This window comes from Colobus angolensis, unplaced genomic scaffold (assembly GCF_000951035.1).
Source record: "Colobus angolensis palliatus isolate OR3802 unplaced genomic scaffold, Cang.pa_1.0 Scaffold41, whole genome shotgun sequence".
Taxonomy (NCBI): domain Eukaryota; kingdom Metazoa; phylum Chordata; class Mammalia; order Primates; family Cercopithecidae; genus Colobus; species Colobus angolensis.
In genome coordinates, this window is record NW_012117488.1 from 1,217,387 (window position 1) to 1,231,444 (window position 14,058).

Below are 14,058 nucleotides of genomic sequence, written 5' to 3' on the forward strand. Positions count from 1 at the left end.
TGGACCCTATGGTACTGGGGTCTTTTTCAATGGGAGATCTTTAAGCATTATTCCAAACTATTCTATGCTAATTGGTCTACTGATAATTTATAATTTATTATTAAATACATTAAATTTCTTAAACAGAAAAAGCAAAGAAGTAAAGGGAAACATTTATTAAAATTTAAAGGAATTAGCAGTTGAAAACAAGAAAACCTATTCTGAGTATCCATACTTCTTGGCAACCAAAACAATCAATGAAATCAATGCATTGGGTTAAACAGTTGCCCATTGTCCACCGTGTTACCAGGAGAAAAAAACCTTTTATCATAGGGTTAAACTTTGGGAAAGATTTTCCATAAGAATCTTAACATAAAGGTTCTTGAATGACATAATGTACAAGGTCTTTGATAGCAATGCGACCCAAAGTGCAAAGATGTTTTACTAGTGCTGTTGGTGTCTCAAATTGGCTCTAGGTAACTAATCTGGACATACTGTGAAGTTATAATTCCGTATAGACAGTTCAACTTAAGGGGTTAGAGTGATGCAATCCAAATAGATGGTTTTCTTCTGAGCTGGCTTAACATAAATCTTGAAAAATCTGGAGGAGTAAATGTTTAATATATCCTCAGACCTCAACCACTCTTCTTTCCATGACAGACAACATCACAGGCAGGACATTCTCCCAAGGGTGCACTCAATACTATGTACAGTTCCCACACAAGAAGGCACATCATAATCTTAGTGAGAATGATGTTCTCATAAGGTCAGTTATACTCAGTGTGCATAGTTGTCCAAGTGTGAGTATGAAACCAAATCATTCACAAGTACCACTAGTCTGATTATTAGTAATAATAATCCACTTGTGACATAGGTTTTCTTTACTGAGATAAAATACTGTTTTGACACCATGGTTGAAACATTGGTCATAGGCCAATGCTCTCTATTATCTGTTGTTTTTGCCAAGCCTTTGAGAGGTGTTTTACGTGGGGCAAAAGGTCCCTCCTGTCTCTTTGGTCAAAGCAAAGGAGTACAGATGACTGCGAGAGTGACCACGCTGCTGTGCCCACATATGAGGTAGACCTTGTTCCTGGGTTGGGAGATGTTTTGTGATCAGGGTACAGTAAAAAGAGCACACAGCTAGCAGTAAAGAGAGGTGGCCCTGATTGCAGCTCTGCCTCTAACTTCCTGAGTAACCTCAGGCTAGTCACCCAGTGACTGCTCCCCACATTCCTTTTTGTAAGCTGCAATGATTAAATCAGACAATAGCATCTAAGTTTCTCCTGAACTCGCACACTCAGGGAAGCCAATGATGTTGGCAGGATGAGCTACATAGTTTGTAGGGCCCAGTGCAAAATGAAAATACAGGGCTCCTTGATCAAAAATTAAGAATTTCAAGATGCAACAGCAGAGCATTGTAAACCAAGCACACAACCCTTCTGAGATCAAGGCTTTTTGCAACTGCACAGGTCATAGTCCTTGAAGCCAGCCCGGTGTCAGCTTCCCGTTATAAAGCTGGTCTGTCACTCAGGGCTCAGAAGTTGGATCTTCCAGGCTGAAAGTGGGAGAAGAGCACATGTTGTCCTAGTCACAGCCAGAGATAACACAAAGAGGACTTAACAAGGGCCCAGGCACAACACAAATTGTTACAAAGAAGAGAAGAGGGTCACCTAGGGACTCAACACAAAAATGATCCTCTGTCCACATCTCCTCTCCAGGTTTCAGTCATGGTAAGGACTGTCCCAGATTTCAGAGCCTTCAAAGAAGATATTAACGCTAAAACCTGGGCAAAGTCTAAGGATAGCAAGTTGTGTGCCACTTCACTCTCCTGTCTCTTTCTCTCTAAATAAACATCTTTTATCAGGAAGCCCAGCAGAACACAGCCAAGATCCTGCCACTCCACTCCATCCTAGGCAACAGAGCAAGACTCCATCTCAAAATAAATAAATAAAAATAAAATCACTCTGCAACTAGTGGGTACAATCTGAGTTTTTTTTGTTTGTTTGTTTCTTTGTTTTTGTTTTTTTTTGTCTGTTGCCCAGGCCATTGCCCAGGCTGGTGCAATCTCGACTCACTGCAACCTCCACCTCCCAGGTTCAAGTGATTCTCCTGCCTCAGCCTCCTGAGTAGATGGGATTACAGGGGCCCACCACCACGTCCGGCTAATTTTTGTGTTTTTAGTAGAGACAGGGTTTCACCATATTGGCCAGGCTGATCTTGAACTTAAGACCTCATAAGCCTCATGGATTCAATAAAATAAGTCATGATTATGATAATGATAATCTTCAGAGGTTCCCAAAAGGTAGAAACTGCTGTTATTTCAACCACTCAAAATGCCTTGTGGGGCCCTAAGTTTATCTGTAGAATCTACAAAGAGACACATACTCAAATTAACAAAGTCACATCAAAATTTGGAGAAGAAAAAAAAAGAAAAGAGGTTTAAGAGATTTACTCCGCCAATCTCTTAGTAATTTTTGTGCTCATTATCAGTAAGCTGTGTTTTTCTTGTAAAAGAGCTACTTGGGCGTGCAGTGACTTGAGATAAATTAAGAATGCATTAACATTTTGTGGAGCCACTAATGCCCTCAGCATTCCAGGATCCTGCATTAGATTTGCTCATGGTACTTTCCTCCAATCAGTGAATATTAAAATATTTAACCTGTATTCAGGCAGTAACCTCTCAAGACACTAAGACTTGATTCAGTGATGTCAAGAAGTCAAAAGGGGATTTGTCAACAGAGAAAAGCCATAGCTACCCTCCAAATTCTGCTTCTGTGGGTATTTTTTCTCCTCTTTTAATTGCTTGAAGGATCTCATTAAAATTTCCCAGTTAAAGTGAAAATTGGAAGGACCAAGGGCAACTGTGAAAGAAAGACTTTTAACACAGTTTCCAAATGACAACACAAAAAAGGGATGTTACCAACCATTGGTCCTCTAAAAAATGAGAACTCGAAGTCTCATTTCCCACTTCCTTTGAATTCTCTCAAAATGAGAATTCAAAGAAAGTAGAAAATTTGACCAGATGACCCTCTGAAGTCCCTTCCTACTCTAAATTCTATGTAGTGTACAAAGACCAGGATTTGCAATTGCCCCATGTCCTAGTCTTCTGAGGCACCTGGAAAACAAAGATCCAGACTCTACTCAGTGCATGGAAATGTCCCTGGACCTTACCTGGAAAGAAAACAGCCCAGCCAGGTAGCCCCTGAAAGATGTGTTTTACAATGGCAGCAGATGGAAACTGTCCCCCATACCCCTTTGCAAATCTAGCAAGCCATCCTTCAGACTGACATGTGAACCACGGAGTGAGATGGGCTGAATTGTAAGCATGCCACTGCATTGCCACACCTCTTATTTGGGCAAATGCACATAAATAATTGAGCAAAATAAATTGAAGCCCAACACAGCATCAGGCAGTCAAAACCATCTGGGACTAGGTGTGTAAAGAAGAGGGTATAAAAACAGAGTATTTAGAAGTCTTGTCTGTCTGTGGTTCTAACTTTCAAAGTCAGAAGAGACGTGTCCCCTAGGAGGCTGGACCCTGCTTAGGAAGACATTTGGACTAGGCAATAAAATAATATGAAAATACCAAAAAATAAAAATAAGGAAGAGAAATAGATATGTAACTTTACTCCGGGACTCCTGTGGTATCTCACAACACCATGCTTCATGAACCCCAAAGAAAGCAAAAAATCCAGCTAGTGTTATAAATCCTGGTCAGCTGAATTATTTCACATGTTGCAGCCTGACTTAAGTTATTCATCGCAGAGGCTAGCAGCTCCCTGATGCATCCTTCCATGTCACTGGACAGGGTAAAAATAATAAATTGGCCATTGTGAGACACTCTGAGTTGCGTGGGGTTGAGCAGAGCATATTTTATATTCTTCTCTTGCAACTGCCTCTTGTTGGTAGTAAATGGTTGCCAGCACTGCTGTTTCTCAATAGACAAGTCCTAGAAGTAAAGATAATTCAATTTTCATTCACTCTTAGCTCTTCTGCTACTGGTGTTCTTCTTTGACAGCAACAGGGCTGTACCTGTCTTCCTGGCCTGTAGCACTTGTATGATTTGCCACTTGCCAGAAAATCCACAAGCCACTCTAAAAACCTTTTGCCCAGTAGAGACCACTCCAGTGAGCACAAATTGTCTAGTGGTATTTTTAGATGGTCTTCCTCCTTAGCTCATTTCTCTCCAAGAACAAAGATATCAAGGTGTTGATTTAGCAGCAGCTCCTGAAAGACAATCCAGCTTGGTTTAAATCTTTAAAGGTTTTCATTGTAATAGAAGATACAATAGCCACAGTCGCATCATCTGTTACATTGAAATTAAACTACTACTCTTTCACTCTTGGGGTGGCAAGTATAATTTCTATCACTTCTTTGGAAAGCAATACAACTTACTAAAGATCACCAAAATGTTTATACTTTTTGGAACCAATAACTTCACTGAAAACAATTTATTTCCAGAGTATGAGTCAACAGAAAAAAAAAAAAACAAGTAATATACATGTGCATGTTTCTTCCTGTGAAAACAGCAACACAGAATTTATTAAACAAGTTTTGAAACAGTTGGCTATGTGGTAACATGGAGCAACTTTCTTCTATCATGCTAAAGGATAAAAGCTTAGAGAATAGAATATATTCTATGACTCCAACTATGAAAGAAAACATAGATCTACATAGGAACAGAGATGATAAACATGCAAAAACAGGTGTTGGGTTCATGGATTACGTGTATTTTTCCTGCATTCAAATTTAACTTTATTATTGCTTTTTTATGTTCCCTTCTCCTCCCCCCAAAAATCCTAAAGGTCTTGAATATGCCCCTATCAGTATTTAACATTTCTTCTGAAACTAGGTCTAGATGACTCAATCTGCTCCAGTGTTCTGAACAACATGAATAGCAAGGTTATTCTTTCCATTTTTTTTAACAGCCAGACACAGGTCTTCAATTGTACAGCTGGCTTCTTTGTTTGAGATACATTACTTTCAATCATTTTCATGATCCTCTGCATGATTTACAGAAGCTGAGTGGTATGCTTTAGTATGTCCATGGTCCTTCTTCTCCACTGTCATGAGATTCTTAGGTGACATTTTTTTAGAGCCATTATTCTCCATTTGCAGAAGCAGAATGCAACGGCATGAGCTGGGACTCTGGGAAACCAACAGCCAAGAATTCAAACTACAGCATACTACGAAACACTCAGATAAGATGTCCCCATCATATTCTATCATTGGGCAAAATAAAATGTAAAACACATGCTCAAAACAGCAAATATTCTGGGTAACAGTGACACTGGTATTCGGAAAGATGAATAAATGCAATTAAGAAACCAGGCAAAGAAGTAAACATGCCATGTAGCTTACAAAAGACCAGCAACATTGTGTTTATTTTAATATTGTTTAACGGTAACACCTAATAAAGAGAGCATCATGATTGTGTGAACTAAATTTTCAGTCATAATGAATGCTACAAACTTAACCTCCCAAGTTTAAATAGGCTACAACGTCTTGGGAAAAATGCAAGAAGAATTATTTGATAAAGGTGACGGTTTTTCACACCTGAAAATAATGTTTTTCTTCCAGCCTATCTTGATCAACAGCCAGCAGCAACACATTGCAGATATAATCTCAAGACCTTGTGGCATGTACTTGTCACTACATGCATAACTTACTATGGACAGAGGATCACGGAGATTTTGAACATAATTTCCCACACGACAGGAGATTAAATAGACCACACTGGAAGAAGGCAAGAAGAAGCTAGGTCTCTGGAGTACCAAAAAGTAAACTTCAGCCAGTTCTGGAAGCAGATAAACAGCAGGAAATATACTTTCAGATGGGCTACTTTCTCAATAGTTCTTGCTTGCAGTAGCTCTAGGGAAAGTATGAGTTACTGGGTAAAAATGTGATAGAAAAGGGGCCAGCCTTGGGAAAATTTGCAATGGAAGAAAATCAGTGTCTCCTCATTTACATGTTTCTTTCTCCTCTTCCTTTGTAATGCTACCTTTCTTGGGGTATTCCTTCCCCCAGAATACCCTGCCTGTCACCCCACGAGAACCTGCTCTTGAGACTGCATTTCTAATACCTATAATGAGATGTTAGGTAAATGCCTTCTCTCTCAGTATGTGTAGATATATATTAAGTTTTCTCTCTATGCTGTGTTTTCTCATGCAGGAATATCAGACATTAATGAACCAATAGAGAAGATACTGGGGTGCAGAAGAGCTTTCCCAGTGTCCTGGGAGCCATTCTACACAGCATCCTGCAGCATGACTTTGGATCTGCTGTGCTTAGTTCCTTTACTTGTGAAAATAGAGTAACAGTAGCACCTACCTCACAGGATTGTTCTGAAGATTAGAGGGGTTCTTTCATGGAAAGCTCTAGAGCAGTGCTTGATACATGGTAAGTGCTCAAAATGTGTTTATTATTATTATCATTATCAATATTTGATGTAAAAGCCTTTCTGAAAGAAATCACACAAGAATATGATCAGTTAAAAAATATGAATGAATGAAAGTATGTTTGACGCTGTCACAACACAGAGTCGCATAATGGTTAAGAACATAGGCTTTGGAAGTCAACCATCTGTGCTCAAAGCCTTGTGTCACCACACGGCCACTGTGGGACACTGGGCCTCAGATTTATAACCTGAAAAATGGGGAACAATGTCTGTCATATGAAGTTGCTGTAAAGATCAAACCAGCTGAGAAATGTGAAATACTGAACAGTGCCTGACACAAAATAAACATCAAATTAATGGTAGCAGGAAGAAAAGAGTGCTTTTCAGCCAAAATTTTACCTTCAGAAATTGGTTAAGAAGAAATGAGTGCTTGGGAATCTTACTGTCAGAGCTAGGGAACACAAATAACCCCAAGATATGACCCAAATGAGAAATTAGACACCAGAGTCAGCAGGTCTCAGGACTCGAGAACATGTCATAGGTCTGGGGGCCAAGTGACTTCCCAATACCCCAGTCCTGAATTAGGCAGATGTGCCCTTGGCTGAGCTGGACTGAGGCCTCCTCCAAAGGGAAAAATAAATGTGCATCCTGACAAGAGCTGACTCTGAAAGAGAGAGAAACCCACAGAGGCTGAGTTTCACCAGCACAACTACTTCCAAGCACATTCCTCAGGTAAGTCATTTCTCTTCCAAGGGGAGGACGGAATGAGCTTATGGTGAGAGGCTGAAAGCTTTTTCCTTTATTTTCCCCTCATGGGGGAGGAGTGGAAGTGCTATCCTCTCTGTGGGAACCTGCAGACTATGGAAGTTTCCCCCAACACTTGGCATTGACTGATTTATCTGCATGTTTCTATATCCACATCTTCTATATGACGAATCTAAGTGGGAATAGCCTCCAAAGTAATCTGATAGACACATTATAAGTATAAATATGGTTTATTCTCCTTGGGGTAGTTTGTCCTCAAGATGATCACCATCAATTTCTCCCCTCCTTCTATACACACTTTTCCTCCATCTGGAGGTGGAGTCTGTTTCTTCATCCTGTTGAATCTGTGCTAGCCTGTGACTGCTGTGACTAGTAGAATACAGCAGACTGATGCTGCCTGGACTCCAGGGCTGGATCACAGGTGTCTTACAGCTTCTGCCTGGCTCTTGTGGAATGCTTGCTCTAGGAGGTATCAACCCCCTTGTAAAAATCAAACTGTCTTGAAACCTCCATGCTGTGAGAAAACCCAAGCTAGCCATGTGGAGAGAGAGAGAGATGCCCAGCCAGCATCCAGCTGCTCCAGCCATTTCAACTGGGGCATCAGCCAAGAGAATAAAGAATCCACTTTAGATTTCCAACTCAGTCAGTTCAGATAACTCCAGCCTCAGCTGAAAACTCACAAGAAATTCCAAGTTAAAACCACACATCTGAGCCCAGTCAACCCAAAGAACCATGAGAGAGAACAATAATTAATCATTATTTCAGTGACTAAATTATGGAGTTTAATTATGTGCAAAAGATAACCAAACACTCCCTTTATTGACTTTACCAAATTCTTCAGTAAGCCTGCTCCTTCTTGTGGTTGTCTTTTAAAACTAAGTCAAATGGTGCTTGAACAACTAAGACTAATTTTTATTCAGAGGACTTTAACATTCAAGATAGATGATGCTTGGCATTTGTTTTGGTGTTATCTGAACAAAACAGAAAAACTCTCCTTCTGCGATCCTCACTAAGGCTTGTTCTTTAATCCTCAATTAAAATGCTTTATAAAGACAAATGAAATTGGGTTCCTTCTAGCAGGATAAATGTCACATCTCTAACGTAAATAATAGATTGGACAACAGAGAGAATGAATATTTACCATGAAACTAATTTCCTATCATTTGATGCCAGTTAAGATTGTAATTGCTTCCTCAGTATCACCAGATCATTCACAGTTTCAGGAAGTACGAGTATATTTGGTTACATTTATTTAACTTGTGTAAACTCTTCTGTGATCTGTTATTTCCAGAGAAAAATGGAACTTGAAACCAGGAACACTTCTGAACTAATTTTCTGTAATGGTAGACCTTAAAATCAGATAAATTAGTTAAGCCAGTAATGCAAATGAATCCATGCTCATAACTCTGATGTTCAAAGAAATTTAAAAAGACAACCAAAGATATATTCAGGTAGTCATTAATCAGTCCTCCTTGCTTATAGTTCACTTACAGATTTGATGGAATATTTTTGTGAAATGCATTCTTTGAATGTAAGTTAGGGCACCAACAGATCAAAATGCCCATGACTGGGACATAATGTAGATACTGATTTATATAGAGGAGGACAGTCACATGTTTGTCTGCCAGGAACATTTTTCTGAAGGCTAAAGATATTTTGTTTGCAAGACTGTGCTTATTTTTCTGGCCCAGGAAACCAGGATATATGAGACTTACAATCTTTCAACTCCCTGGCACTCAGGGTTAGCCTCTTTATTTCTCTGAGCTTCTCTTGGGGCCAAAAAAAAAAAAAGGATGTGTGGAATTTCGGAATTAGGCACATGAACTAATTCATGTAAAAGTGACCTGCTTGATCTCTGACTTTTATAGCAAATGATATATACATAAGAACACATGAAGAGGGGAACTCTCTAATTCCCCAAAGCCCAGGCCACTCTGTTGAGCACTTTGAGCACCACTGGAGGTAGCTTATGTTAACTCTTACAGACACCAAGTAAATTGCTATATTGGTATAGCTTCTACCCAAGAGAATCTTGCTAGGATCTGATCTGTGTTCAGGGCTAGTGCTGGTGTTTCTGTCCCAGAGGCATTTCTTCTGTTTTAACCAAACTATTTCACCTGCTAATCCTAATATTCCAGATCATCTCATCCCACTCTCCAAGCAAACATGGAGAGCAGAGCAGTCCCATCTCAGTTATGGCAGCAGATGAAGCAACTCAGGCAAGTAAATGACATCCTTCCCATCTTGGGCCTTATAACCAGGAAGTGCGTAGTGTTTTTTGCCATCTACTCTGGGCATGTTGTTGAGTCTTGGGATAAAAGGTACTGAGCGTAGACGCAGCAAGTAAAATATTGGGCTTTGGTGAAGGCCCACGAGTCATTGTCATTGGTTCTGAAGCATGAAACTTGGTTGGTTTTCCCAGCCCTGAAATACTTGGAACTCCTTTTGGACCCCTCCTACGAATTCAGAACCACATAAAGGAAATGGTAGTGGTAGGAGAGAAGGAAGGATGCAGATGGAGGAGGAACTATAGACAGGGCTGTCGAAGCGGTAGTCTCTGAGAAATTGTTCTCCAAGGATACAGAAAGAAAGGCTTTTATTTGGACCTGTCTTTACATGATTGCTTTTACCAAAAGTAGAAGTCAGTCGTAGACTGAGAGAATTGGATTCACATTTTTAAAATCTGTGTTGCAAGCAATTCTAAAGTCAACACATGATAATATGAACACACAAGTCCTTTCAGGAAAGCAAACATGACGTAGTCAGGTAGATATGATATCAGTGATAGAGGCACCCCAATGTGATCATAGCTTTCTTTGTTTTTATTCTCCACATTGATGGGAAATTTGTGATTTTTCGTCCAGTAACAAAATCAATAGAACTGTGACTTATATTTCACAATTTAAATTGATGACTTTATACACTTTAAAAGTTCAATAATATTTTCTACCATTATATGTTTTTTCTTTTTTTGGGAAATTTCAAGGGGACATACCCCAACCGTTCCCCAGTGCTTTGTGAATATTGTCATCTCTAATGATGTTTCTCCAATTTCCTGGAGGAGCTGTGATAACATCTAGGCTTTACCTTACATTGACTTTGAACAAATGGAACTCAAAAGGCTAAATAAAGTATAGATTAGTCAGAAATCTGAAATACTGGAAAGGGTTGTGGCAGGTAATTTAAATGAAAATTACTTTGATTGTCACTAAAAGTAACAATTGAGTGTCAAGATGACATGCACAGTACAATAAGACCCTGGCAGTTGTGGATTTAACATTCATCATTTTAAATGTTCTTAAATGACCCTAAAAGTCCATAACACGGAGTAATTTATAGTTTTGATGAGGCACAAATCTCAATTGCCTGAACTGGGAGGCAGGCATGAGTCATTTAACTGGATACCATGACTTTAATTCTCTACTTGTTTCCTTGTAGGAGTTTTGTGGATTTGGGAGTTTACAAAGTTCTCAGAGATTTCTTTGCAAACATTTGTATAATTAATATAGTGTTAGAAACACTTAAAAATGGTGGTAAAGGGGTAAGGGGTACAAATACATAGAAATATTTGAAGAATTATAACCAGCATAGAACACTGACATGTTGAGAAAGCTCAATGAATACTTATTTGTGTTGATTTATTATTAAATGGAATAATGTATGTTAAGCATCTAACACAATGTCTGACACATGGTGGGGTGTTCTTTAAGTCTGAACTTCCTTTTCTTTGCTTCATGTTTACTGTTGAAACATTTATGTGGTAGCTTCCACTTACAGATAAATTTTTTTTAATTAGATAAAGGAAGAAAATACCAGAGACTATCACTGTTTGTTGTTGTTGTTGTTGTTGTTGTTGTTTTTAATTTTCCAGGATTTCAGCAATGTTTAGTGCAAAATCTGCTGAGGATGAGGAGTCTCTGTTGTAAAGCCCACACTTGATTTAGCAGTCTATATTTATGTATAGCGACAGAGGCATTGATTATACATTCTCTTAATCTGCAGCATCACAGTGTGACAGGATTAGGAATCTGGTCCCATATGCAGATGTTAGGGTGTGTGGCAAAATTGAGACACTTCAATAAATTTGCTTTTGAAGATTAGAAATGGGTGCTTGATACACCCATTTGGCTTTTCTCGGTGTCTGAACACAGAATCTCAGTAATCCTTCTGATGGCAATCTCATTAATGTGTCTTTCAGATCACATTACATTTACACACATATCATGTCTGCTTAAAAATCAGATAAGCCTAGGTTTCATTAACATAGTCTTTTTTAAATGAGTGAATATTTCAGTAAATGACAGTGAAATAACTTTTCTCAAAGATTTGGTAATTTACATATTTTGCAGATATTCAAATGAAAACTGGTCCAAAATACAGCTATTATTGCTCTAAAACTCAGGAAGCTGAGTGTTTTTTGATGCATCCCTGTAATAGATTTTCATAATGAGAGGATCCTAAGATTTTGTCTTTGTGTTTGGATATTTTTGGGGGGAGGGAGTGTTGTTAATAACATCTTCCCCCCAACATGGGTTTCTAAAGTACTGTGGTTTCACAGGAGTGACAAACAATAGAAATCAGCCAAGTGTTTGGTCATCAAAATATGAATATGGTAATTCATACCAACCGCTACTGTCTCTTCACTCAAAATAATGAGAAATCAGTTATACATTTGCATGAAAATTGAAATTTAGGGTGGCATTATAGTTGTAATCTGCTCTTCTATCCCCTCCCCATTTAACTGCCTTAGGTTTGCAAACTGCTTCAGCAACCGTCAGCCAAGAAATGTGCATGTCATCTGCAAATCACAGATCACAGATCTTGACTTGAGTGATTGTAGAGGGAGAAGTGCTGAAGGGTTCATAGTGGCCAGAACAAGACTTAAAAGTAATGCGAAATAGGGAGCAAAGAGGGCTGCAATTGCCTTGGAGCCTAAAATAGACTGAGCTTCAATGCCATCGAAAAAATCACCAGCTTCTCCATCATTTCTTTAAAGGTCAAAATTTTTGTAGGTGCACTGGGAGAGCAGCAGATTGCAGATGCGTTTAACAGCAGGGTATTTTCCGCTGCCATGACCAGTTAAGGAAGATTTTCAAAAACACACTTGCTGGTAAACAGTTTGGCCCTACTCTGGGTCATCTGCCTTCTATGGTCTCCTTGCTGCCTGGATTCTTACCTGGGTAGAGTCCCAAACCTCACATCAGTCAAAGTTAGGCTTTCAGCACAGTCTATTATGGTTTTTAGAGAGGTAACTCAATGGCTTTCAGGGAGGTTTTATGGTGTGGGGCTGCTTCTTCCCAAATGCATGAAGCACACGCATGAGGCCTACAGGCCCAGAGCATGAACTCACACCATTTCTTCTTCATGCTGCTGGTCAACCGGTGGGCACCTTGGCCAGATGCACATTGTCAAGTACCTAATGCAAGCCAGCTATGCTCAGTAACTCCCTCTGTGGAACTGCCCAATGGAACTGGAGGGGATCAGCTATTTGGTCGCCTCTCAGGGAGGTTACCCAATGGTCTACCATGTTATACTCACCTGTTAGGTGTTATAAAACAAGTAAGCCATTTGGAAAACCCATCCTGAACCCATGGTCAGAGTCAGACTGAGGATGGAAAATCTTCCAAATCTGCCCACATTTTTCACACCAGTCTGCGAGGGCACACACCAAAAATGATAAGGATCCAGAGCTCTTTCAAGCTCTTCCAGATCTCACAGGTTCCCACAGACAGCAGATTTCCAGGTGTGAACAGAGGAAGACAAGACCCCAGTGTAGCTAAATTCTTCTTTTTTCTACTACAACCTCCACCTCCTGGGTTCAAGTGATTCTCCTGCCTTAGCCTCCTGAGTAGCTGGAATTACAGGTGCCCACCGCCACACCGGGCTGATTTTTGTATTTTTAGTAGAGATGTGGCATGAGCCACCACGCCTGGCCTGTAACTAAATTCTTAATGTTTTTCCTCTGAGCCACAAACATGCTGGAAACCACCTGTTCCACAAATTTTCTCTGTCCCAAATACCTTGGATTCAAATGAAAGCTCAGCACCAGTTAGAAATTACACCTTATCTAACATTCCCTCCTACAGCAACCAGTAAGTAACACACTGGCACAGGTGGATGAGGGCAGCCACAAGTGGGCCCCGGGGAAGAACGCATGTGCTAGCAGCTTACTGTTCAAAATTGTCTTAAAGATACTGTTCATAGTATTAATGGAGCCATGCATTCACATTTGGATGGCAAAGTATTTAGCATGGCTTGTTCTGGGCATGGGGCTTCCTGAGGATGGCTCACATTTTCCAAAAGGACATTTTAAGGCTGGAGATCCTGACCATCTTTCCCCTTGAAAGGGACACAGGATGTTCTCCTTCCAATGCTTCTCAGCACCTACTTTTCCATTTGGCGAAGAAATGACAGGCATTAACATTAACTTTTTGTATTCAATCCTTCATGGTTATCGCAAGCAGAAGAGAGTGGTAACTGAGACAGGGACACGGTTGTATAAACTTAAGTTACTTTAGCTATCTGTGCCTCAGTCCCTCACCTAAAATAAAAGAATAACAGCATGAATCCATAGGGTTGTTGTGAAGATTACACAAGTTAATATATAAAAAATGCTTAGAATAGTGCCTGGTACATAGTAAGTACTTAGACACAAGTTTAGTTTAAAAGATTGCTGCTGCTACTGCTGTTGTTATATCTTTGCAGCACCTTATCCACCAACTTTCACTGTATGGAGGCAAGGGAGAGCAAAGCAGGAAAGACTGGTGAAAAAGTGAGATGAGGGAGCAGGCTATCACAGTCTCGGCAGATCCACAGAGTCCATGGGGTTTCATTCATTTGCAGATGTTCTTTGTGTCTTCCGCTCTAGTTTTTATCTTTTCAACTCCTGTAGCTCACTTTCTGTCTTCATGTACATC

The 14,058-nt window shown here is 39.8% G+C and overlaps 1 long non-coding RNA gene across 1 annotated transcript; it reads right to left on the minus strand.

Moving 5' to 3' along the window:
* Positions 1-5,362: 5,362 nt before the first annotated feature.
* LOC105521745 lies at positions 5,363-7,041 on the minus strand. The gene is made up of 3 exons (XR_001003317.1): positions 6,946-7,041; positions 6,310-6,439; positions 5,363-5,776 (listed from the first exon to the last, which is right to left on the minus strand). It is a non-coding gene; the product is annotated as an uncharacterized LOC105521745 (long non-coding RNA).
* Positions 7,042-14,058: the final 7,017 nt, after the last annotated feature.